This window comes from Rhinolophus ferrumequinum, chromosome 5 (assembly GCF_004115265.2).
Source record: "Rhinolophus ferrumequinum isolate MPI-CBG mRhiFer1 chromosome 5, mRhiFer1_v1.p, whole genome shotgun sequence".
Lineage (NCBI taxonomy): Eukaryota > Metazoa > Chordata > Mammalia > Chiroptera > Rhinolophidae > Rhinolophus > Rhinolophus ferrumequinum.
This window is the reverse complement of record NC_046288.1, coordinates 7,088,617-7,113,327: the sequence shown is the minus strand read 5'-3', so window position 1 is coordinate 7,113,327 and position 24,711 is coordinate 7,088,617. Positions and strand designations below refer to the sequence as shown.

Below are 24,711 nucleotides of genomic sequence, written 5' to 3'. Positions count from 1 at the left end.
CTCAAGTTGAACTCCATGTGAATGGAGTGAGTGTTCAGCAGATCCACCTGGATGCCTTGTTAAAACATATGATGTGTCCCACAGTAACATTTCTGATATAGTGGGTTTTAGGATGGGACCCAGGAATTTGAACTTTAACAAGTTTCTAGATTCTGCTGCTGCTGTTCTGGTGAACCATGGATGTAAATTTTCCACTCTAGGCAAAAATTATTAGTATGACAACTAGTGTAAGATCATGTTATATTTGATAACATAAATTGAGAAACACTGGTTGTTTTTCTTGCTATTGTTGACCTTTTAATCTTGAGAATTGAGTTTCCAAATTCAGTATTTGTTTGTTATATAACAGTTATTCTCTATGTAATTTTGTTATGCGTGTTTAAGAAAAAGCTGAATAATATGAGTTTTAAACAGAGCTGCTTCGAATGCATATCTGTTATGGGTTATGACATTCTAAAGGGATGAGTTGACTTTTAGAAGTTTCTGATGATCACAGTGGAATAAAAAAGTCAGAATCAGTCCATGGTTCTCTATTGTTCTTTGAGACACATTCTGACTCAGTGACCACATAGAGAGCATTACTTTTAAAATGAGAAAGCTGCCATCGACAAGATGGATCATAATAGCTCCACAGGAGGTAGTACCACCAGCTATGTCCATGATCCATACAATAAAATCCTGTGCCTTTTGTGTCAGTGAGTGTATTATTCATATATCTAAAGCCTTTAAAATCATATATATATTTTTTACTTTTAAATCTAGGAGAAAGAAAAATTAATTACCAAAATAGCACTTCCAAACCATAAATACTGCTCTAGAAATCAGTCATCATTTAAATTACTAATGTTTTTGAAGCAGTTGAATATGGCCTGCTTTATTTATTTGAGAGATGCTAGGTGTGAGCAAAGTATGTTATGAACATTCCTACGCTTATGAGTTTAATGTCCTGGAGAGCAACTACAGCATATTCTTATCTAACATCCCCTGGGGCCATTGTCAAACATGCAGACACTGGGTTAGCTGGGCCACTGGTCTGATCCTTCTGATATTCTGCAGTTATTCAGGAGAATGTTTTATAAGCTGTATAGATATTGAAGCTAAACTTTATTTATAAGTATATGGCTTCAAATAATTAAAAAAAATATATTCATAAACATGATCCCTGGTAACAGAATCTTGAGAGGTAGGCAGAGCAATCCCATGACTAAAGCAAATATTACTTCCTAAAATAGTGGAAGTTGCTAATTTAATTGCCATAAAACTGATCACTACTACCCAATGCAAAAGTCAAGTATTATGAGCAGTTTGTAGTACTTTATCTCTTCCATCCCCACTAGCAATTTGGCATTATCATGGCAATGAAGGGCCATTCAGAGCAGCCTCAGACCTTCCTCCTCCATGTTACAGGCCATTCCTGAATCACCTCGTGTTCCCCTGATTGTTCTTTCCAGAATGGCCAATGTTGCTCCTAAAGCAAGTCAAGGCTGGAAACCACAAAACCTAGCACCTTGTTCTGGCCCTGGGGCCTGGTGCCTCTTGGTTGTTCATTTGAACGCACATTTTCTCATCAATAACAAGGTTGGTAATACCCATAATACACAATATAGTTATTACCAATAATTCACAGCAACAATGGGTTAATGGAAAATGTTAATAAACTCAGTCTAGCACTGCCAACTATCATGAAAATTGCTAAGGATAAAAGAATGAAAAAATGTGGTACACGGCTTCAAGGACCATGTTGTCTAACTTAGAAACAGGCATAAAAAGCAAATATTACATATGAGATTATAACTACAAAGAAAATATATAGTAAGGACAATAGAAGCGTGTGAGGATGAGCATATGTATTTGGTTTGCTTGGTCCAGGGTAAGGGTGGGAATTCAGAGAAAATGAAAGTGCAAAATTTTCAATACAGAAGTAAGGCATTTCATAACTGTCCTCTGGTGTGATTATTTCATAATACCCATGATATAAACAGCTTTATCAGTGTTTTACATTTATGACATATCCTTTATATTGATTTCTCAAATGTATTTCAAATCTCAGAATCCAGAGTATCATTCATGAAACTGCTCTAAATATCTAAAGAGAAACAAACACTGACTCCATGTAGCTTATACTAAAGGACGTTTCTTAACAGAAGAATAAAGATAACAAAGAAGTAAAATATATATCATTTACATCATAATAATTGCTATAGTTACATAAATAACCAAAAAAGGGAATAGGGACAAATTCAAATAGGGTAGTTTGGGAATGAAATATTTACATCATTACCTAAAGAAAATGAAATGAGCCATAAGAATGTCAGATGGAAAAGGGTTTCAGGCAAAGAGAATAACAAGGGTAAAGGCTAGAAGGCAGAAGCCTGCCTTGTATATTAAAGAGTAGAAAGGCCAGCGTAGCTGGAGAAAACAATAGGAATGAGTATATTAAGAGATACCATCAGAAAGTTACCTGTGTGTGTGTGTAGTGTTGGAGGTCATGTAGGAACATCTTTTCAGTCTGGGTAAAAGGGGAGCCAATAGAGTGTTTTGAACAAAGGAGTCTCATCTCTGTTCTAAGTTGATTCTACTGCCAACTATATTGAAAGCATACTATGGAGAGTGAGGCAAATTGTGGGGGGAATCACAACAAGGAATTTGAGAAAGCAATTACAATAATTCAAGTAAAAGTGATGGTGGCTTGGACGAGAGTAGTAATAGTAATAGAGATGGTGAGAATTGAGCAATTTCCATAGCGCACAGCTCTGGCTCCAAGCAAAGTATACTCTGGCTGGTCCCAGAACAGAGCACAGTTTTCCTATATCCTGGCCAGTGGCCTGTATCTTCTATGTCTATCTCATATAACATAGCAAGAAGCCACCAAGTTATTAAGTATAGTAAGCCTATTAACCAAAATCAATCATAAGTATACTACAGAACTAAAAACATCAGACTCTTTGACTCCGTTTAATTAGCATTTGTCCCATTGTGCTGTGGCTTGGAAAGATCTAACAAATTGCCCGTGGTTATAAAAACATACACAAAAATAAATAAAATATGTAATGAATCGCCATGTACTTATCGCACAGCTTCAACATATATCACTTTATGATTATTCTGCTTTATTTCTCTGCTTCATTCCACCCTCACTCACTCCCTAAAACACTGCCTCTGCACAACACACATGGGATTATTTTTTCAATATTTTCAAATAATTCAAATTTATGGAAAAGCTGCAATAATAGTTTAACTTTTTTTCTTGAATCATCCAAGATCAGGTTGCAGACAGGATGTTGCACTGTGCTCAATTTCCACAAATAATACTTTCCCTCCTCGCCACAACTTAGCCATCAAAATCAGGACGTAAACATGAATCCTTCAGTAACCTCCAAGCTAAACCTTTTCCAAATTTCATCTAATTTCCCAACCCCATCCTTAATTGCAAAGGATTCCCACTCAGAATTGTTTATTCTATGTACCTACAGGTCATGTCTTCTCCATCTTTCTATGTGGAACAGTTTCTCAATTTTTTCTTGATTTTCATATTCATAACACTTGAAGATTACAGACCATATACCTTACAGAATGTCCCCCAAAATTGATCTGTCTTGGGTTTCCTCATGAGTAGATTCAGGCTATGCACTTTGGCAGAAATATTACAGAAGTGATGTCGTCTTTTCATTATATGCAGGTAATGAACAATTTAGCTTTGTCCTATTACAAGTGATGTTGACTTCAATTCCTTGATGAAATGTTGCCTCCCTGATGTCCTCACTACACTTTCCCTTTTCATTCAATAAGCATTTTGTGGATGCATACTTTAAGACCACATGTATATCTTACTAGAATCAATTACTACTCTTATGGTTGCCAAATTATGATCTTCCAATTTCACTATTCATTTTATGTTTGTTAGTTGGCATTATTCTCTGAGGAAAAGCTTTCTCTTTTCCCTGCTTATTTTATCATTTATAGGCATAACAGGTTTTATTGTGCCTTGCTTTATTATGCTTCACAGATGTTGTGTTTTTAACAAATTGAAGGCAAGACCCTCCATAAGCAAAAGGATTACAACTCCCTTTATTGAGACACTTGCTTAATTGTGCTGGTCAGGAACCAAACCCACAATATGGCTGGGGTATAACTGTATTTCATATTAGTATGAATTTATGGATTACTATTTTATTTACCAGGTTATAATCTGTTGCTATTATTTATCTTGATATTCAATCATTCCAGATTTGTCTAATAAGAGCCTCATCAAGTTGGCTTGTGTATTCTTTAGACATATCCCCAGCATTCTTGGAGCACATCTTCATTTTCAGGCAGAAGAAGATATTATAGACTCGTCTTGTATATCCCTTGGATCATCCATTTCTCTGAGGAACTCTGGTTCTTTTTAACAAAGAATGATATTCAGAAAGCAAAATCAAGAGTTGGAAATGTATACATTCATGCATCACCTGACGGTAGGGATACCTATGTTCACTGCATTTCACACAAGAAAGAGAAATTGTCTGGGAATGCACTCCAGTTAATAATGTATTTAGCCACAATCTGGCAGTGATCCAGGTCATTCGTAAATGTGTTTCTGTGGCACACACTGCAATCCCACAGATGTCTATTTAAACTAAAAATATAAGAATATCCTAATGTCTTGATGCTTATTCCATGAGACCCTAAATAGCTATCATACTATTTAATTAGCTTTTATTGGTCAAATGAGAGTATTTATCACACTAGAAAAAGACTATTAGGCTGTGCAAAAGTAACTGTGGTTTAAAAGGTTAAAAATAATTGCAAAAACTGCAATTACTTTTGCACCAGCCTAATATATAGTAATATAAATTGACTCGTCATTATATACTTAAGAATCAGAGAACTTGTCCATAATAGTGCTCTGTATTTATATTGGGCCTAAATTTGTTTTTAAAAATGCACCTTTTTGTGACTTATGGTATTCTATTTATCATGTTCATCTCTTCATCCAAGAAACATTTAAAAAATAGTTTTATAATAAAATAACTACAGGGGTAGGCCACACAATATTGGCAAAATAATTTTTTGTTTCTATATATTAGTCTCAAAGCTTATTTAGGTCACATATTTGAGGGAAGGTTTTTGTTTGTTTGTATGTTTGTTTTCCCAGTAGAAATAAAGTGACTGCATCCCTTCCAGAATATTCCATGTAAAGTACCATGAGAGTCAGAGAGTTCAACTCAATAGTCTATACTCATGAGCTGCACTTTCTAGTCTCTCATGCATTCTGTATACTATAACCTCACTCCACACATTCCCTGAGGCTGCTCTCACTAAAGTTATAGACTAACATCCTCAATGCATACCCACTGGACCCATCTTGTTTTAGTTTTCTAGAACACTCTCAGGTATAGGAGACTACTCATCTGAACCTTCTTTCTGTGTTGCTCCTGATTGCACTCTCCTGTGGTTGCTGATCTCTGACTCTTCTCCTATGTTTTCCTGTGTGGGCACTGAATGTTGTAGTTCCACAGGCTTCTTTTCTTGTTCCTGTCCTCTTCCCAGTCTCCAGGTTTCCCATGAGTGACTTTATCTAACTCATATGGACTCTGATACCACAAATATGCTGAAATCACTGCTCCAAGACCTACACAAATATATCCAAAGTGTTACTGGGCATATTCAATATGAGTCTCTTGAGAACCAGAACCTTCTTTAATTTATCTTTTGTATCTTCAGAACAAATCAGAGTGCACATGTTGTAAACGTTTATTAATAACATCTTACATGAATAATCAGCCTTCTTTTCCCCAAGAACCTAGTCTTCTTCCACTATTCCTTGTTTTACTAAGTCAGAAAGAAAAGGTACAAAAGCATACTAGTTATTATAACATAATGATTGACTTCTCCCACTCCATTACTGTACACATTCAGTTTGCGAACCGATTCCTTCAAGGCCTGTCTTGCTGTCCTCGTTGCTGCAGGCTTGCAGCTCCTCAACTTCACTTCTCTAATCATTGCAATAATCTGTTATCTGTTTCTCCCGGTCCTAACTCCAAAAAAATCTCGGAAACTGCTGCCATTGTTTGTGTTCTAAAAAGAAAATCTGATCATTTTATTGCCTTAAACGATTTCAATGATTTTTCTTTGCCAAAACATACAATGGAGAAAAGAGTCTCTTCAATCAATGGTGCTGAGAACAAGTTTAATCTTCATATCCATATGAAATCAAGACCATTTGTAATTTAACATCTCTGTCTTTTCTCTGTGCAGTTTCTCCCTTTTTATCCAGCCCCACCAAGCCAGTAATTATGCTACCCAGTCCCATACCTTTGCTCATGATGTTTTGTCTGCTGGGAATGCTCTCTTTCTCTTTCCTATAGAGGAATAGTTCTCCTTTCAAGCATTATCTGGAATGTTTCTTTGTGATGAATGTTTTCCTGGCCTTGGTCTCTGCTCCCTCAGTAGAATTGAGGGAATGCCTCCCTTTTGGCGCCTCCCATATGTTCTACAGTAGTCTGTCATAGCACCTAAATTATTTTTCTTTTGTTTTTCATAGTTCTGTAGTCCAATAACAGGTGATAACAGATAGTGTCTTCCTTGACATTAAATATAATCTCTTTTTGAGTTTCTTTTTCATATCAATTTTTAAAAATATAAAACTACCTTTATTTAAACAGTTGATTGCTAAGCAGTAAAAAACATGAGAATTTGCTATATGTATTAAGCAACATAAAAATATCAATCACCCATGTCCTTTCCACTCGTTAAAAGATATTGTGGCTTAAAAATGTGAAAAACCTGTACACTGAAAACTATAAGACATTATTAAAAGAAATTGAAGAAGACTCAAAGAAATGGAAAGATATTCCGTGTTCATGGATATTCTGTTATTGGATTAATCAACATAGTTAAAATGACCATATTACCCAAAGCAATATACAGATTTAATGAAATCCAAGTCAAAATCCCACTGGCATTATTTCAAGAAATAGAACATAGAATTAACATATTTGCATGGAATCACAAAAGACCATTAATAGCCAAAGTAATCCTAAGAAAAAAGAACAATGCTGGAGGTACACACTCCCGGACTTCAATTTGTACTACAAAGTGACAATAATCAAAATAGCATGGTATTGGCATAAAAACAGACATATGTACATATAGACCAATGGAACAGAATTGAGAACCCAAAATAAACCCACATATATACGGGCAGAAAAATTTTGACAAAGGAGCCAAAACATACAATGGAGAAAAGAGTCTCTTCAATCAATGGTGCTGGGAAAATTAGAAAGCCCGTGCAAAAGAATGAAACTAGACTGCTATCTGTCACCATATACCAAAATTAACTCAAAATGTATCAAAGACCTAAATAAGACCTGAAACAATTAATTGCAGAAAAGAAAGCATAAGTTATGGAACCTATGCTTATGGGTTATGGATAGGTTATGGAACCTAAACTTATGGACCTTCGGTTCAGAGAGGATTTTATGAATTTGACCTCATAATCAGGGGAAGTATAAAGTAAAATAGATAAGTGGAACTATATCAAACTAAAAAGCTTCTGCATAGCAAAAGAAACCTTCAACAAGACAAAGAAGCAAACAATCGAATAGAAGATGTTTGCAAACAATACCTCCGATAAGAGGCTAATATCCAAAGTATATAAACAACCCATACAACTCAACAACAAAAAAAGAAACAATCAAATTAAAAAATGGGCAGAGGACCTGAACAAACACTTCTCCCAAGAAGACATGCAAATGGCCAACAGATATGTGGCCAAAAAATGCTCAACTTCACTAGTTATTAGGGAAATGCAAACCAAAACCACAATAAGATATCACCTCACACCTGTTAGAATGGTTATCATCAAGAAGACAAATAATAACAAGTGTTGGAGAGGCTACAGAGAAAAAGAAGCCCACATACACTGCTGGTGGGAATGTAAACTGGTACAGTCACTATAAAAAAACAGTATGGAGGTTCCTGAAAAAATTAAGAATAGAATTACCATATGACTCAGAAATCCTTCTCCTGGGTATCTATATAAAAAAACTAAAAACATTTATCCGTAAAGATATATGTACCCCTATGCTCATTGCAGCATTCATTATTTATGATGGTCAAGACATGGAAACAACCAAAGTGTTCTTTGATAGATGATTGGATAAAGAAGATATGGTACATACAGTGTACACAATAGAATATTACTCAGCCATAAGAAAAGATGAAATACTGCCATTTGTGGCAACATGAATGGATCTTGAGATTATCATGCTAAATGAAATAATTCAGACAGCAAAAATCAAGAACCATATGAATTCACTCATATGTGGGATATAAAACTGAAAGCAACGAAGAAACAAGACAAACAAACAAAGAAGCAAAAACTCATAGACACAGACAACATTTCAGTGATTCCCAGAGGGTAAGGGGGAAGGGTGTAGAAGAAGAGGGAAAAAGGGGTCAAATATATGGTGATGGAAGGAGAACTGATTCTGGGTGATAAACGCAGAATGCAATATGTAGGTGATATATCATAGAAATGTGCACTTGAAACCTATATCATTTTACTAACCAATGTTGCCTCAATAAAGTTAATTTAAAAAAGATATTGTAGCTTCTGTTTTATTGTTTAACTTTGATTCCGAGATACCAAGTTAAAATATATTGTTAAGAACAAATATTTTAATAAAATAATTTTATCAAATTCCTTTACGAGGAAACATTCCAGAAATTTGTCAATAAAATTAAGCTATGAAATTGGTAATAATTCCTAATTGTTTAGTAGAAGAGAAAGGTGTTACCTGTGATTTGAACTTCAGGAGACTAGTAATGAAATTGGTTCCTTTTTAGTAAGAATTCCAGGATCCAGAATTTCTACCTAATGATTATTGTCTAATCTCTAATTATACGTTAGGAAAAGTTCTAAAACTAATGGCATGCTGAGAGGTAAATTCATGTATACCTGGAAATCTTTTTCTTTTTTTTAAATTAAAGTTTATTGGGGTAAAAATTGTTAGTAAAGTTACATAGATTTCAGGTGTACAATTCTGTAATACATCATCTATATATCACATTGTGTGTTCACCACCCAGAGTCAGTTATCTTTCCATCACCATATATTTGATCCCTTTACTTTCTTCTACCACCCCTCCCCTCTTCCCTCTGATAACCACTAAACTATTGTCTGTGTCTATGAGTTTTTGTTTCTTCATTTGTTTGTCTCATTCTTTTGTTGTTTTAGTTCTTTATATCACATATCAGTGAAATCACATGGTTCTCTGCTTTTTCTGTCTGACTTATTTTGTTTAGCATAATAATATCAAGATCCATCAATATTGTCACAAATGGCACTATTTCATCTTTTCTTATGGCAGAATAGTATTCTATTGTGTATGTATATCACATCTTCTTTATCTAATTATCTATCGAAGGACACTTTGGTTGTTTCCATGTCTTGGCCCTCGTAAATAAAGCTGCAATGAACATTGGAGCACATATAGCTTTATGGATAAATGTGTTCAGATTTTTGGGGTAGAAACCCAGGAGAGGGTTTTCCTGGGTCATCATATAGTAATTTTATTCTTACTTTTTTGAGGAACCTCCCCATTGCCTTCCATAGCAGTTGCACCAATCTGCATTCCTACCAACAGTGTATGAGGGTTACTTTTTCTCCACAGTCTCTCTAACACTTATTATTTGGAGAAAAGACAGCCTCTTCAATAAATATTGTTGGGAGAATTGGAAAGCCATTTGCAAAAGAATGAAACTAGACTGTTGTCTGTCACCATGTACCAAAAGTAATTAAAAATGGATCAGAAACCAAGACATAAGACCTGAAACAATAAACTTCACAGAAGAAAACATAGGTACTAAATTTATGGACCTTGGATTCAAAGAGGATTTCATGAATTTGACTCCAAAGGCAAGGGAAATAAAAGCTAAAATAAATGGATGGGACTATATCAAACTAAAAAGCTTGTGCACAGCAAAAGAAACCATCAACAAAATAAAGAGGCAACTAACCAAATGGGAGATGATTTTTGCAAACCACCCCTCTGATAAGGGGCTAATATCCAAAATATATAAGGAACTCATACAACTCAACAATAAAAAAGCAAACAATCCAATTAAAAAATGGTCAGAGGACCTGAATGGACATTTCTCCAAAGAGGACACACAAATGGCCAATAGACATATGAAAAAATGCTCAACATCACTAATCATCAGAGAAATGCAAATAAAATCCACAATGAGATATCACCTCACACCGGTTAGACGGGCAATCATCAACAAGACACATACCTGGAAATCTTGATTCCTATTGATCACATTGCTATGCAATAAATGTGATGTGATATTAGCCGTAGTCTGTTTTCTCTTTTAATATATGGCTAAAGAATTGCAGATGAATACTAAACCTGACAACCGCAGGGAAGACCAGCATGGCAGACCCTACAAACTCAGAGACTGAAATTAACCACATAGGATGGTCTGAACATAAAAATTCCTAATTAAAAGCGAGTCATGGTGGGTAGTCACATCCTAGGCCTGTAGCTCCCTTGACATAGGTCAATCATTACTCGCTTGGGAGCTGCAACCTCTTCTCCTGCCTCTAACAAACTATCTTCCTTTACAACTTTTTGCCTCTCCCTGGTCCGTGTGTCCATTCTTTGGCTTCACAAGACACGATCCCGGCCCACACCCAGAAACTGCCGGCAGATCCAACACCATTGACATCATTTGGGGACTCACAGAAAAATAGTCCTACTTCACTTTGATTCTAATGTATAAAACAAGCTGCAAAACTGCCATTCTCAGTCCATTGAGATTTTGCTTCCTGGAAATCATTATCAGTTTAGTTCAAATAAACTCATTAAAATTCTCTACAGGTTTGGAAGTTTCTTACATCAACAGCATGAAATTCCTTACCAATAGCAACCCTCAATTTTACTGACCACTAACTTGCTTGTATTCTGATTTGCACTATAAAACATTATACAACTGCCAGAAAAGTTGGGTTTCTTTTTCTTAAGTATACAAATTTAAATGATCAATACCTTCTCTACCATATTGTTCAGTTGATGATGCTTCCTTTGGCTGCTTTCTTTGTATAATGCAGTTTGTCAAACCATATTTTCTGTCATTCAGGCTTCCAGAAGCATGTCTTTACTACTAATGGACCTCTTATCCTGAAACTGCTGAATAACTGCTTAGCCAAAAGGGGAAAATCCAAACCCCTTCACTTAGGCTCTCTCTGGCCTCTCCCTTTCCTCCCTGGGTCATCCAGCTACTGCCTGAGCTTCCTGAGGTTTTGCAAATTGTCCCGTTTTGTCCTTGAAGGGCTATTATTTTGTAAAACATTTCCCCATTTAGCTTAGGCAGAACTGTAGGCTAGATATTTGCATTATATGAATGCATTGTGGATAAGGATGTGTGGTGAAAACTGTCTCAAATTACTTCTTACCTGAAACAGACTTGAAAGTTTACATGTGCATTGTTGAAAATTTACATGTGCATTACAGATTCTGAGAAGCTCTGCACTAAAGAAACAGGTTTAACTTTGCAAAGTTTCCTAATTTATTCATGACTAATTTTTGTACATATATTAGTATATACACACTTTGAGAAATGGTGGCTCCAGAACATCTGGAAGGCCGGAACTTTTATTTTAACTCACTCAGGTAATCCGGGAAACCCCTGGCTGAAGAGAAGTTATGATGTAAATGCAGAAGCTTCTATAACCCAGAGCAACAATTGAAAAAGGAAACCACTGGGCCATCTCCCTGAGAAATGGTCACTTTTAAAGTAAAATAGCTCCTTCTTAGAGCTGATTTGTCTGCTTATATTAATCATTTTGAATGAATTAAAGAGAGCACAGAAAGTGTAGTGATGTGTTAAAAAAATACTTTCATAACTCTAAGACATTGTCACAGATATAAGTTCTGATAATTAAGTTCTTGATCTCATCCTAGAAAAAGTGCTACATACTTCATTGCTGAATATCACTACAGTCACCTTTGAAGTACTCCCCTTGGGAAGCTATTCACTGATGCAAGCACCTAGTCCACCCTTCAAAGCAATTTTGGAACTATTTTTCTGGAATGGCCATCAGAGCTATCGTTGTATTATCCTTGATGTCCTGAATGTCATCAAAATGTCTTCCTTTCAATATTTCCTTTATCTTCAGGTAAAGAAAATCATTGGGGGCCAAATCAGATGAGTAAGGAGGGTGTTCCAATACAGTTATTTGTTTACTGGCTAAGAACTCCCTCACAGACAGTTCTGTGTGAGCTGGTGCATTGTTGTGATGCAAGAGCCATGAATTGTTGGCGAAAAGTTCAGGTCATCTAACTCTTTCACACAGCCTTTTCAGCACTTCTAAATAGTAAACTTGGTTAACTGTTTGTCCAGTTGGTACAAATTCGTAATGAATAATCCCTCTGATATCAAAAAAGGTTAACAACATCGTTGCAACAAGTTTGCAAATGTAATTGTCTGACCTCGTGTTTTATCAATTAATTCAATTAATCAAGAAAAGGAAGGGAAATGAAGGCTTTTATTGAATAAATGGATAAACATGTGAACATGTATACACATGCAAACAAGGAACAACAATTAGATAAACACAAGTGCCCTTCACTGCAAAAACCAAAGGAAAAAAATGTCAGTTAAATATTTAGGTGAACTTATTTTGAAAACACATTTGATTTCAATTCTCCATTTCAGAGGACTTATCATAAACCAACGGTGAAAGGGAAGTATTGTCCTTTTAATTTTAATTCCATTTTTAAATGAGAACTGTCATGCAGGACTCCGCTCCCCTCACCAGAACACAGGATATGGTGAGACCAAAAAGGAACAACAACGGAGCCATGGATAGGGGGTTCATATCACTATATTCTAACTGGCGGCTAGGCTGGAGATACAGGAAGCAGGTTCCACAGGATGCACAATCTGCTGTCTGCTTTTCTGCCAACCAACCAATAACCCCCATCCCCCAGCGTAGCCATGGCAGTTACATTAGTGGCCATGGCAGTTATATTAGTGGCTAATGGCTAACCAGTTATAGCTGATGCCAACTAATCACAGCTGATGGCCATCTACTACCCGAGCCAGCACCTTTCCACGTGAGCCTGGAAATTGCTCTCTGGGACTCTGTCCCTACACTCCACCCCTAAAGGGTCTCTCCTCACAATATACGCAACAATCAGCTTCTGTGAGAGGCCCTGTGCCATATTAGCCTACAGGCACGTACGGGTGGAAATAGTAGGCGTGGGTATCTTTCCCAGTTTGTGGTACCAGACCTTTATCTCAGTGCTTGGCGTCCCCTGCGGAGTTTAGCAGAACAGGGGACCCTATAATAGGCCATAGCGAGAACACATAGGTTCCCCGCAAAATCATCCCAGCTTTGGGACCTCCGTATACCACAGTCACTTGTGATGGCCACTTGGCCACCACCCCTGGCATCACTTGCAAATCATGGGTCAGACCAGCCCCCATAGGGCTGTCAGGCCCAACCACCGACAGTGGGGACTTTTGACCCACCAAGGCCAGGTCCATTGCTGCTGTTCCCCTGCTTTCAAGCATGTGGATGCCGGCAGCAAAATGTTTCCATTTCTGCCATAGCCTGGCTTTAACAGAGTCTCACTTGTGATAACCTGTAACTGAATTGGAGCGGCCGTTCGATGTAGCAGAGCTTCTACTGGCGCGGGCCCTCCCTTCCGTGGTCTCTCATTCAGGATTCTCAAGATGTCCCATAGATTCAAGGCCCCGTTGCACATCATGGGAGGGTGTTTTGACACCCAGAGGCCTTGCTTCAAAAGGCCGTTGTAGCGTTCAATCATGCCAGCTGCTTGTGGATTGTACGGGGTATGATACAACCATGGTATGTCCATCCTGGCAGCCCAGCACTGCACTTTTGCCCTGTAAAATGGGTCACCCTGTCACTTTCAATGACTTGGGGTCACCCATTGAGGGTGCACAGCCGTGTAAAAGTGACCACTTAATGCCGCTGATCTGCAGCTGGACACGGCCAAGCAAACATTAACCCTGTAGCAGAGTCCACTGCTGTGAACGCATACATTGCATTGCAGGCCTTAGGTAAGGGTCCAATGTAATCTACTGGCCAGTGTGTGAGGGGCACCCTCCCTGGCGTAATCTGCTGTTGGTTGGCAGAGAAGTGATCGGCGGATGGCGCATCATGTGGAGCCTGCTTCCTGTATCTCCAACCCAGCTGCCAGTGAGAATATAGTGGTATGAACCCCCTATCCATGGCTCCGTTGTTGTTCCTTTTTGGCCTCACCATATCCTGCGTTCTGGTGCAGAGAGCGGGAGCTGAGTCCCTGCATTACAACAACTAAAGAATTGACAACAATTGGTGTAAATCTTTTTCTATCAAGAGTTTCCATTGGCCATTTGTAAGGGCAACACATATAGAAATAGGCCTAAGGAAGCAGATATCAGATACATACAGGAAGTAATTATTCATCAGGAAAGGATGGAGGAAATGCATTGTTTTTGTTTTGTTTCTTCTGTCGTCCATAGTGTTCCTCAAGGTTTGAGGCATTAGCAGTAATGAAGGAAACAGATTTTTATAATTGCAGGACAGCTATTGTTTATATAATGTTGGCACTACATATTGCTCACAACATACTTACTTTTAAAAACAGAGATAAACATTATCCTAAATTGAATACAGTTCACAGAACACATGTCTTTCAAAATCTAGAGTCTACTGTTTTTTGGAAATTAACATGAGGAAGAAAACTCTATCTGAAAGGAAGGTAAGAATATCAATCCCTGGGTTGTATAGCCTGGGTTTTAATAAGAGTCACAAAAAAAATTGGAAAGGTACTTAATGGTGATATTTTTAATACATTAATAAAATCTGTTATCTGAGTATGATAAACTCAAGTGGTTAAATAGTTAAAATTACTGTGCTAAGGGCCAGCTGCCTGCCACTTGAGAAAGTAAAAAAATCGAGAGACAAGTTTGGTGGAAAGAAAAGCAGATTTATTCAGAATGCCGGCATTCCGGGAGGATGGCGGATTCCTGTCCAAAGACCATCTCCCGATTCCTAGAAGGCAGAAGGTTTTATAGGTACACAAGAAGAACAAAGGAAAGGGGGAGTTGGTCAGGCAGGTCCAAGGGCTGACATCGCTTCCTGGGGTCTGGTCTGTTTTAAGATAATGTCATCTCCGGACTCCTACTTGGCTTTGGCCACTGGGGTGTGGGACTTACAAATTGGATTCTGGTGTCAAGGCGACACCAGGATTAAGTGTCCTGAGGATTAAGAAATTGCCCTCTCCAGGTTAAGATTCTGTTGATTAAATGGATTAATGAGGCATGGGTAGCCTTGAGAAAGGGAACAAAACAGAGTTCTTAAGTTAATCAGTGAGGGGAAAAACAAATAGAAAAGAGCTGAATATCAGGGTGGATCAAACTGATGAGTGGGCAGAGAGCGAGATATTCCGTCAGTCAAACTGCAAACAAGCTAAAACTCATTACGTTATTGATTTACTGAATTTCACCCTTACGAAATTAATCTTACTCCCTTAGGGAAGTAGTTTTGAGATTAAAAGAGAAGTGAATTTGTTATGCTATTTAAAATGATGTAATCTTTTACTTTTTTCTTTCAATATTTGTATGTTGAAGATATGTTCACTATCTCTAAATAACTCCTGATGCTTGTTTATATAAGCATCAGGACATTGTGTGATCCATGCTTACTCATGGTCAGGCTGCAATTAGAATTTTAGAACACAGGGTGCCCCCCCCCCCACCAGAATATCATTTTATGTGAGGAATTGACTATATTCTAACATACTTATTCTGGTGCTGTGGTGCAGGGGATCCTGCTGGGGATCCTGCCGACTACGCTATGTGTCATGCAGGGTGTCATTGCGGGGTCTCTGCTCCCGCTCCGCACATAAGAACACAGGATATGGTGAGGCCAAAAAGGAACACCCACGGAGCCATAAGTAAGGGAGTCATATCTCTATACTCTCGCTGGCGGCTGGATTGGAGAAACAGGAAACAGGAGCCACACAATTCTCAACCCTCACTGCGCCGCTTGCAGACTCAGCGACCATCTTCTTGCTCGCCCCCATTTTCTGCTAGCCTAGCCACAGCAGTTATATTAGTGCCCAATGGCTCACTGGTTACAGCTGACGGCCAACTAGCCACAGCTGATGGCCATTTGATCACAGTCGATGGCCATTTACTACCTGAGCCAGCACCTTTCTATGTGAGGCCGAGAGCCTGGAAACTGCACTCCTGGCTCTGTCCCCACAGGTGCTCAGTGACAATAAGACACAAATGGCCTCATTAACGGGAGGTCGGATGGGAATGTTACGGGTCCAAAGTCTGTGTGCCTGATGCTTCAAAAGGCCAAAATCAAAATGTCAGAGTTTGGAGGAAGGAAAGGTTTATTGATCTAGAAGTCACCAACCGAGAAGAAGCCAGACCTCGTGGTTCTGCAAATCCATCTTAAGAAAGTACAAAGTTCAGGCTTCTTTTATATCAAGAGAAGAGGAAATGAGAGGGGCAAGAAGTGGCCGACCACTGCACCGCCACAGACATCCGGGGGCTAGCAGGGGACTGAGGAAGATTGTGCTTAGTTGCTGTGAGTCTGGTCATGAGGTTCCTGCAAAGTTTTGATGGACAATACATACTTCCCTTATCTCCTCTCAAAAGCCACCTGCAGGGAAGGGGCTGTTTTTGTAAAACTTATGCCACAAGCAGAATTCCTCTAATGAGGAGCATATCTGTATGCAAGACTGAGCAGGCGTTATTAGCCTGAAGGCCATGGGAACGAAGCAGGCTTGAATTATTGTAGAATTTTTCTAGCTTGCACCTTGAGAGTGACATGGTGAAATACTTATGTTGTCACTGGATTTGATTATTAAGATGTTTTTTGCTCTTCCTGCAGGCAGACTGTTTGTGAATAATTCTGTGTAAGTGGCAGACCTGTGGCTGGTTTCTATCAAGGTCGGAGTTGCAGACTGCAGCAACATGGTGTTGATTCTATTTTCTGGGTTGTGCTTTGAATAGATTTTGTTCTTGGAGTATTTATTAGGCAGAGAAGTGTTTTGGGTATCTGCTCCCACTGCTGAAACTCTTGCCTCTAGCTATGTTTTAAAAATTCTACAAATCTGTTGCCTGTGGGTTCTTTATGACATGATTGTTTGTGACTTTCAGAATGTTTTCCAGAGATAATGTGTTTTCTCTGAAAATCAATAATAGTAGGTTATTATATAATGGAACAAACTGAAAAAAAAAGCTTTTTTTAAGGTTAAAACATCAAATAAGCAACAGGAAGCTAATTGTTTGTATCTTTAAAAATATTCTTTCTCTTACACATTACCACTCATGGCTTATCTACCTTTGTATTTCAGCTGGTCTGTTGAATCAAAATTAAACTTCTTCCTCATACTTAAAAGTAATTAAAAAGCAGCAGCTTTATTTTAAGTATTCATGAAAATTATCTTTCCCATTTTTGTCTCTGATTATATGTTTGAGGAACCTCAGCAGTAGTTTTTGTTTGTTTCTCTGACTTCTTTTTTATTGCTTTGTGTTACCTCCATCTTTCTCCTGCCCTTTGCTTTGTAGATTAATTTTAGTTCCCTTTGGTATTTATATCCTCTCTATTGGCTTTTTTTTTCTTATCTTCTTTTCTACCTTCAGAATTTTAAAAAATATCACTTATAACATGTGTTAACTTATGTCTTTAAATTAACAAAACTTTTAACTGTAAATGTTATTCCCTAGTTTATCATTTTTTTTAACTTGGCTATCTTATATGTTTACAATGCATTTTGCATGTATTTGTATGGGGATTTTATACTAAAATTGCAATTACCTGAAAATTTTCAATATGATTTGGATAACTATATACATACAGTTTTATTACCCTGAATATACTGATAACACAAACAATTTTATAAGGAAGTTATCAGGAAAGTGGTATTATTTCCCACTAGAAGTCCCTATGGGTATTAATGAAACAATAAAGTCGTGTGCAGTGTACATTTATGTGCACAATAGAAAATTATATGTAACCACATGTCTGTGTTTTAATTTACTTTTTTGTAAATAGTCATTCACTGCTAAATGTCCTTCTAAACTTTTAGATGTTAACTTTTGGGTGTTACTTTTTCATTGTTAGAATTCACATTAATGTAGTTTTTCTTGTCTTGTACGTCTGTAAGCTGTGTAAAACACTTCCACTGATACAATTCTCATATTTCAGCATCTGTAGCAGACACTGCCAGTTAATAACTCAATGCTTCTTTTTTTCCTGGGCCATACATCAGACTACAGTTCCTTGGTAAGTGAAGTCATGCATCTGAGTTCCAGCCAATGAAATATGAGCAGAAAGGATGTAAGTCATGTCCAAGTCTGTCCCTGTTACCCAAGACTGAGGCACCCCTTTATGTATCTGGAATGGAGACAAGCCATGATTTGAAAATAGAGATACAATGTAGAAGAGGTTTTTGTTCCTTCTCCTGTGTGCACAGGGCACACAGGGCAATGTTCATATCAGACTAGTGAGAAATAAAGTTTTAGTGTATTAGGCTACTGAGATTTGAGGGTTTATCTACAGCAGCTAGAATTACTTTAAACAAAACACCAGCCACTAAATAAGATTGTTAGAATAAAACGCAGAATGTATTGTTAAATGTGAATTTCAGATAAGCAATTAGTAAATTTTTTCTTAGTGTAAATATGTACTATGTACCATACAATATTTGGAACATAGTTACACTAATAGTTTTAGCTGATCTAAAACACAAATTATACTGAGCGTTCTGTATTTTTATTTGCTAAATCTGACAACTCTACTCTATAAGATACCATGCAATAAGAGTATCAGAATTTAGAGAGGAAGGATTATGTTTTTCCTTCTTTTGCCTTGCTAGATTTTCTAATTTGAGGCAATTATAAAATACCCAACATATTCTTCTATTTCAATGCAGTAGTTTAGTATAAGAGAAAAATACCACTATGGTGATAATTTCATAAATATTGTTTTCTATAACTCATGCAGTATCAACATGCTTCTGATATATATTTTTAAAATGAGTCTCTACAGTAAGTGTTTAAAAGTTTGGCTAATATTAAAAATATCATAATTCCATTTTCCATTTTCTCCTTCTTAGCTGCTAAAAATATTTTGGTGATTTCTTTCTTCTCAAGTATTTATCATGTTGCATTTTATGCAAACTTATTTGAATATAGAGTTGCATCTCTCACTTTCCTGTTAATTTTCCAACACCCTGTTTTACTTTTGGTAATAGCATCCTATCAGTAAGCCCAGAGTCAAACTCTGCTTGTCTTCTAGGACAGCCGAGAATACTACTGATTCTTCATAGCAGTACATGTTTATTCTATCAGGCAAACTCTCAAAGTCCTGTGAGTGGCTCACCTTACTGTTTGTGCACTCCACTTATGCGAGGTGAAAAGTCTAACAATCTTAGCTAACTAGAATCTCAGACACCCAAAAGGCAAATTATTACCACAAAGCTCAATACTATTTAATAACAACAGAATGGTGTTTATTTTATCTTTACCATGGGTCTGTCTGTAGTAAGCACATTACTTACATCATTATATATTACATATATAATTTACATTTATATATTTATAAGTAATTATATATTTCATATATATATATTTATCATTACATGCTATATATAAGTATGTGTGTGTATATATAATAAATGATTCCCCCAGGCGTCGAAGACATACCATTATTACCACCAGGTTAGAGATGAGAAACTGAGGCTTCCAGAAGTTAAGTAGCTAGTTGAGGCAACCATGAGCACTGCCAACACAAGTGTGTATTAAATAAATACAGTTTCTCAGCAGTAACACAATGATGAAAATGAGGTGCCAAAATGTATTTCACACAAATTAAAGAGCGGGGAGCATGAATCCTTCAATAGGTAGAAGTCTCTTCAGGTCAAAGATGACATGGCCTTACTTGGCTGTAAGCACAGGTCATTGGAAGATGGGCCTGGTTGGTTGGAGAGAGCTCTGGGCTCGCAGGCAAATGATAGGTTTGAATTACAATTTCCATTTGGTGGTTATGTGGTTCAGGGTATATCTCAATGGCTCTAAACCTTGATTTCCTTTTTTTTTTTTTTTTTTTTTTGTGAAGCAAGATAATGATCAATTAGAGAAATATTTTTTCACTCTGAAAAAATCTTCATCTATCGTTTTCAGATTTGTTTGAGGAAATGTTCAGAAATATGCAATCCTCGTAATAAAGTGCCTTCCAATGGGGCATTTCATACCTCCTCCAATCACCAAAGGGTGGATAATGTTATTGCAAAGCATAATTACAGATAACATAATGATGAAACAATATTTTATATAAAAGTATTAAATTAATTAGGTAAAAAATAAAAAACCTTGAGCCATTAAAAAAGTTACAAGTCTTTGTGATATGTATTACAAATATTTTTATTAAACAAAGTAAAATAAAATCATTGGCATTTAAAAAGGAATGTTCTAGTTGATTATAAAACTTACTTAAGGGTCACCTTACCTAGATAATGCCAGATGGGATACCATCAAAAATAGCCTTTGTATTATGTCTTATTTTTGATGTGTCCACTTTTGGCTATACTTTTTCACCTGAAAAAGTTATAACTGTTGCATTTGCAAGAAAAATTGTTTGTTTTCTTAATTTCTTTTTCTGAAATTTCATCATTATATGTAGAAATGCAATGGATTTTTGTACATTGATTTTTGTCTTTTGCAATTTTGTTGTATTTGTTTATTGTTTCTAAGAGTTTTTGGTGGAGTCTTTAGGATTTCCTATATAAAAAATCATGTCATCTGCAAAAAGTGACAATTTGACTTTTTCATCCTAATTTGGATGCTTTTTATTTCTTTTTAATACCTGATTACTCTTGCTAGGACTTCTAGTACTATGCTGAATAGCAGGTGATAGTGGGTATCCTTGTCTTGTCCTTGATCTTAGAGGAAAAGCTTTCAGTTTTTCACCATTGGGTATGACATTAGCTGAGGGGTTGTCATATACAGCCTTTATTATGTTGAGGTACTTTGCTTCTATACCCATTTTATTAAGTGTTTTAATCATAAATTGATGTTGTATAATGTCAGATGCTTTTTTTGCATCTATTGATATGATCATATAATTTTTATCTTTTATTTTGTTAATATGGTATATCACATTGATCAATTTGCATGTGTTGAACCATTCTTGTGCCTCTGGAATTAACTCAACTTGATCATGATGCCTAATCTCTTTAAGGTACTGTATTTGATTTGCTAGCATTTTGTTTAGGATTTTTTGCATCAGTACTCATCAGAGATATTGGTTTATAATTTTCTTTTTTTGTGTTTTCCTTGCAAGATTTTAGTATCACGGTAATGTTGGCCTCATAAAATGAGTTAGGAAGTATTGCCTCTTCTTCAATGTTTTGGAAGAGTTTGAAAAAGATCAGTATTAAAACTGAATGTTTGGTAGAATTCACTAGTGAAGCCATCTGGTCCTGGACTTCTACTTTTTGGGACGTTTTTGATGATTATTTCAATTACCTTACTGTTAATTGGTCTATTTAGTTTTTCCAGTTCTTTGTGATTCAGCCTACGAAGGTTATATTTTTAAGAACTTGACCATTTCTTCTAGGTTATTGAATTTGGTGGCATATTGTCTTTCATAGTATTCTTGCATGATTCTTTGTATTTCTGTGGTGTCCTTCATAATTTCTCTTTCATTTCTGATTTTGTTTATTTCAGTCTTTTTTTTCCCTTAGTGAGTCTAGCCAGAAGTTGGTCAATTTTATTAATCTTTTTCAAAGAACTAGTTCTTTGTTGCATTATTTTTTTCTGTTGTCTTTTTGTTCTTATTTCATTTAATTCTCTCTAATTTTTATTATTTCCTTCCTTCTGCTGACTGTGGGCTTCAGTTGTTCTTAACGAAAGATGTGAAGGACCTATAAACTGAAATTTTCAAGACATTAGTAAAAGAAATTGAAAAACAACAACAACAACAAAGAAATGAAAAGATTTTCTGTGTTCATGAATTAGAAGAACAAACATAATTAAAATGGCCATATTACCCAAAGTAATATGCAGATTAAATGCAATCCCCATAAAAATCACAATGGCATTTTTTTCAAGAAATAGAACAAAAAGTCATCAGATTTGTATGAAATCACAAAAGACCCTAAATAATCAAAGCAATCCTAAAAACAAAGAACAATTCCGGAGGTATCACACTCCCTGACTTCAAATTATACTAAAGGGGACAATAATCAAAATAGCATGGTATTGACAAAAAACAGACACACAGATCAATGGAACAAAATTGAGAGTGCAGAAATAAACCCACATATATATGGGCAGAATAATTTTCGATAAAGAAGCCAAAAACATACAATGGAGAAAAGAAAGCCTCTTCAATAAATGGTGTTGAGAAAATTAGAAAGCCATATGCAAAGAATGAGACTAGAGTTTCATGTCACCATAAACAAATATTTACTCAAAATAGATCGAAGACCTAAATATAAGACCTGCAATAATAAAATACATAGAAGAAAATATGGGAACTAAACTTATGGACCTTGGTCTTACAGAGGATTTTATGAATTTGACCTCAAAGGTAAGGAAACTAAAAGCAAAAATAAATGAATAGAACTATATCAAACTAAAAAGCTCTGCAGAACAAAAGAAATCATCAACAAAACAAAGAGGCAACAAATCAAGTGGGAGAAGATATTTGCAAACGACACTTTTGATAAGGAATTAATATCCAAAATATATAAAGAACACATATAACTCAAAAAATAAAAAAATCCAATTCAAAAATGAGCAGAAGACTTGAACAGATTTCAACTAAGAAGAAATACAAATGGCCAACAGATATATGAAAAAATGCTCAACTTCACCAGCTATTAGGGAAATACAAATCAAAACCACCTCACACCTGTTAGAATGGCTATTATCAACAGGACAGATAATAACAAGTGTTGGAGAGGCTGTGGAGAAAAAGGAACCCTCATCCATTGCTGATGGGAATGTAAACTAGTACAGCCACTATGGAAAACAGTATGGGGATTCCTCAAAAAATTAAGAATAGAATTACCATATGACCCAGCAATCCCTCTTCTGGGTATCTACCTGACAAATTTGAAAACATTTATCCGTAAAGATATATGTAGCCCAATGTTCATTGCAGTATTATTCATGGTGGCCAAGACATGGAAACAACCCATGGATAAAGTAGATGATTGGATAAAGAAGATATGGCACATATATACAATGGAATATTATTCAGTGATAAGAAAAGATGAAACACTGCTATTTGCAACAACATAGGTGTATCTTGAGATTATCATGCTAAGCGAAATAAGTCAGACAGAAAAAGTCGAGAACCATATGATTTCACTCATATATGGGATATAAAACTGCAAGCAACAAACAAACAAGACGAACGAACGAAAACTCATAGATACAGACAACAGTTTAGTGCTTACCAGAGGGTAAGGAGGTGGGCAATTAGGTGAAAAAGGGAAAAGGGGGTCGAATACAGGGGATGCCAAAAAAAGGCATATACATGACTTGTATTCATTATTTGTTATTGGTAGGTATTGAGTATTACAACTTTAATACAGTTTTTTCCTTTCTTAAAATGTGTATAAATTTTTTTGGCACCCTCTGTATATGGTGACAGAAGGAGATTTGATTTTGAGTGGTGAACACACAATGCAATATACAGATAATATATTATAGAATTATATACTTGAAACCTAATTTTATTAACCAGTGTCACCCCAATAAACTTAATAAAATTTTAAAAAGTTATAACTTGAATTATTTTCTTTTCATTGTTTTCTGGCTTCAAAAGTTCTTCATTTGTACTAATAATTTTGTATGCTATAGTAACGGAATGATTGATTATACATTGGTTGATTTTGGAGGGATGAAGTGTTCCTATTTCTATTTTGGAGACATTATAGATATTATCTTTATTTACTGATAACCCACATGGCTCTAAATACTTAGCCAGACATAGATTACTTTCCAGGCAACATGTAAAGTTGTTGAAAAGGCTAGAGGATCAGGCTCCATGCTTCATGTACAAGAATGGCTCTCAAGCTCTGGATTTACACTGACTCTGTGAACAGGAAAGCAACCATTGTCACTATGGGCAGCTGCTAAGTTAGGAAGGTTCTGACTGCTGTTGACCCCAAGAAGAATATACCTGCCAAGAAGTACTCCTTGTGATTAATTGAGCCCACATTCATAACCAAAGTCCATCATTTGTAGAAGTTCTTCAAGACACTGCATTTCAGGAAAAAGCCGTAGACCGGACAGCCAAACCTCCAGCACTGTGCTCCTGCCATTTCAGTCAATCCTTATAAGAGAGCTCCTAGGACCAAATTTAACCAATAGGACTGAGACTTTCTCAGTCTAATAGGAGCTGTGCAGCTGCTGCCTCATTTTCATCTTTACTGACCAATCATAATGGCTCCATGCTGACCAATCAGGACAGTGCTTATGAACCAATCAAATGTGAGGAATTGGAGTCCTCATTTGCATAGAAATGGACCAATTGCGACCATGAATGAGGACTTCTCTTTATATGTCAGCCTCCCCTCTGTCTCAGTGGAGCATACTTCACTTAGCATCAAAGACTGCGTTTCCCCAGACAGAGCTGTAATACCAGAGCTGGAGCTATAACACTGGGGCCTT

General features: G+C 36.4%; 1 pseudogene; it reads right to left on the bottom strand.

Moving 5' to 3' along the window:
• The window catches only part of LOC117022597 (protein lin-28 homolog A-like), a 51,987-nt pseudogene extending 38,445 nt beyond the window's left edge, over positions 1 to 13,542 (bottom strand).
• Between the last annotated feature and the right edge of the window lie 11,169 nt (positions 13,543 to 24,711).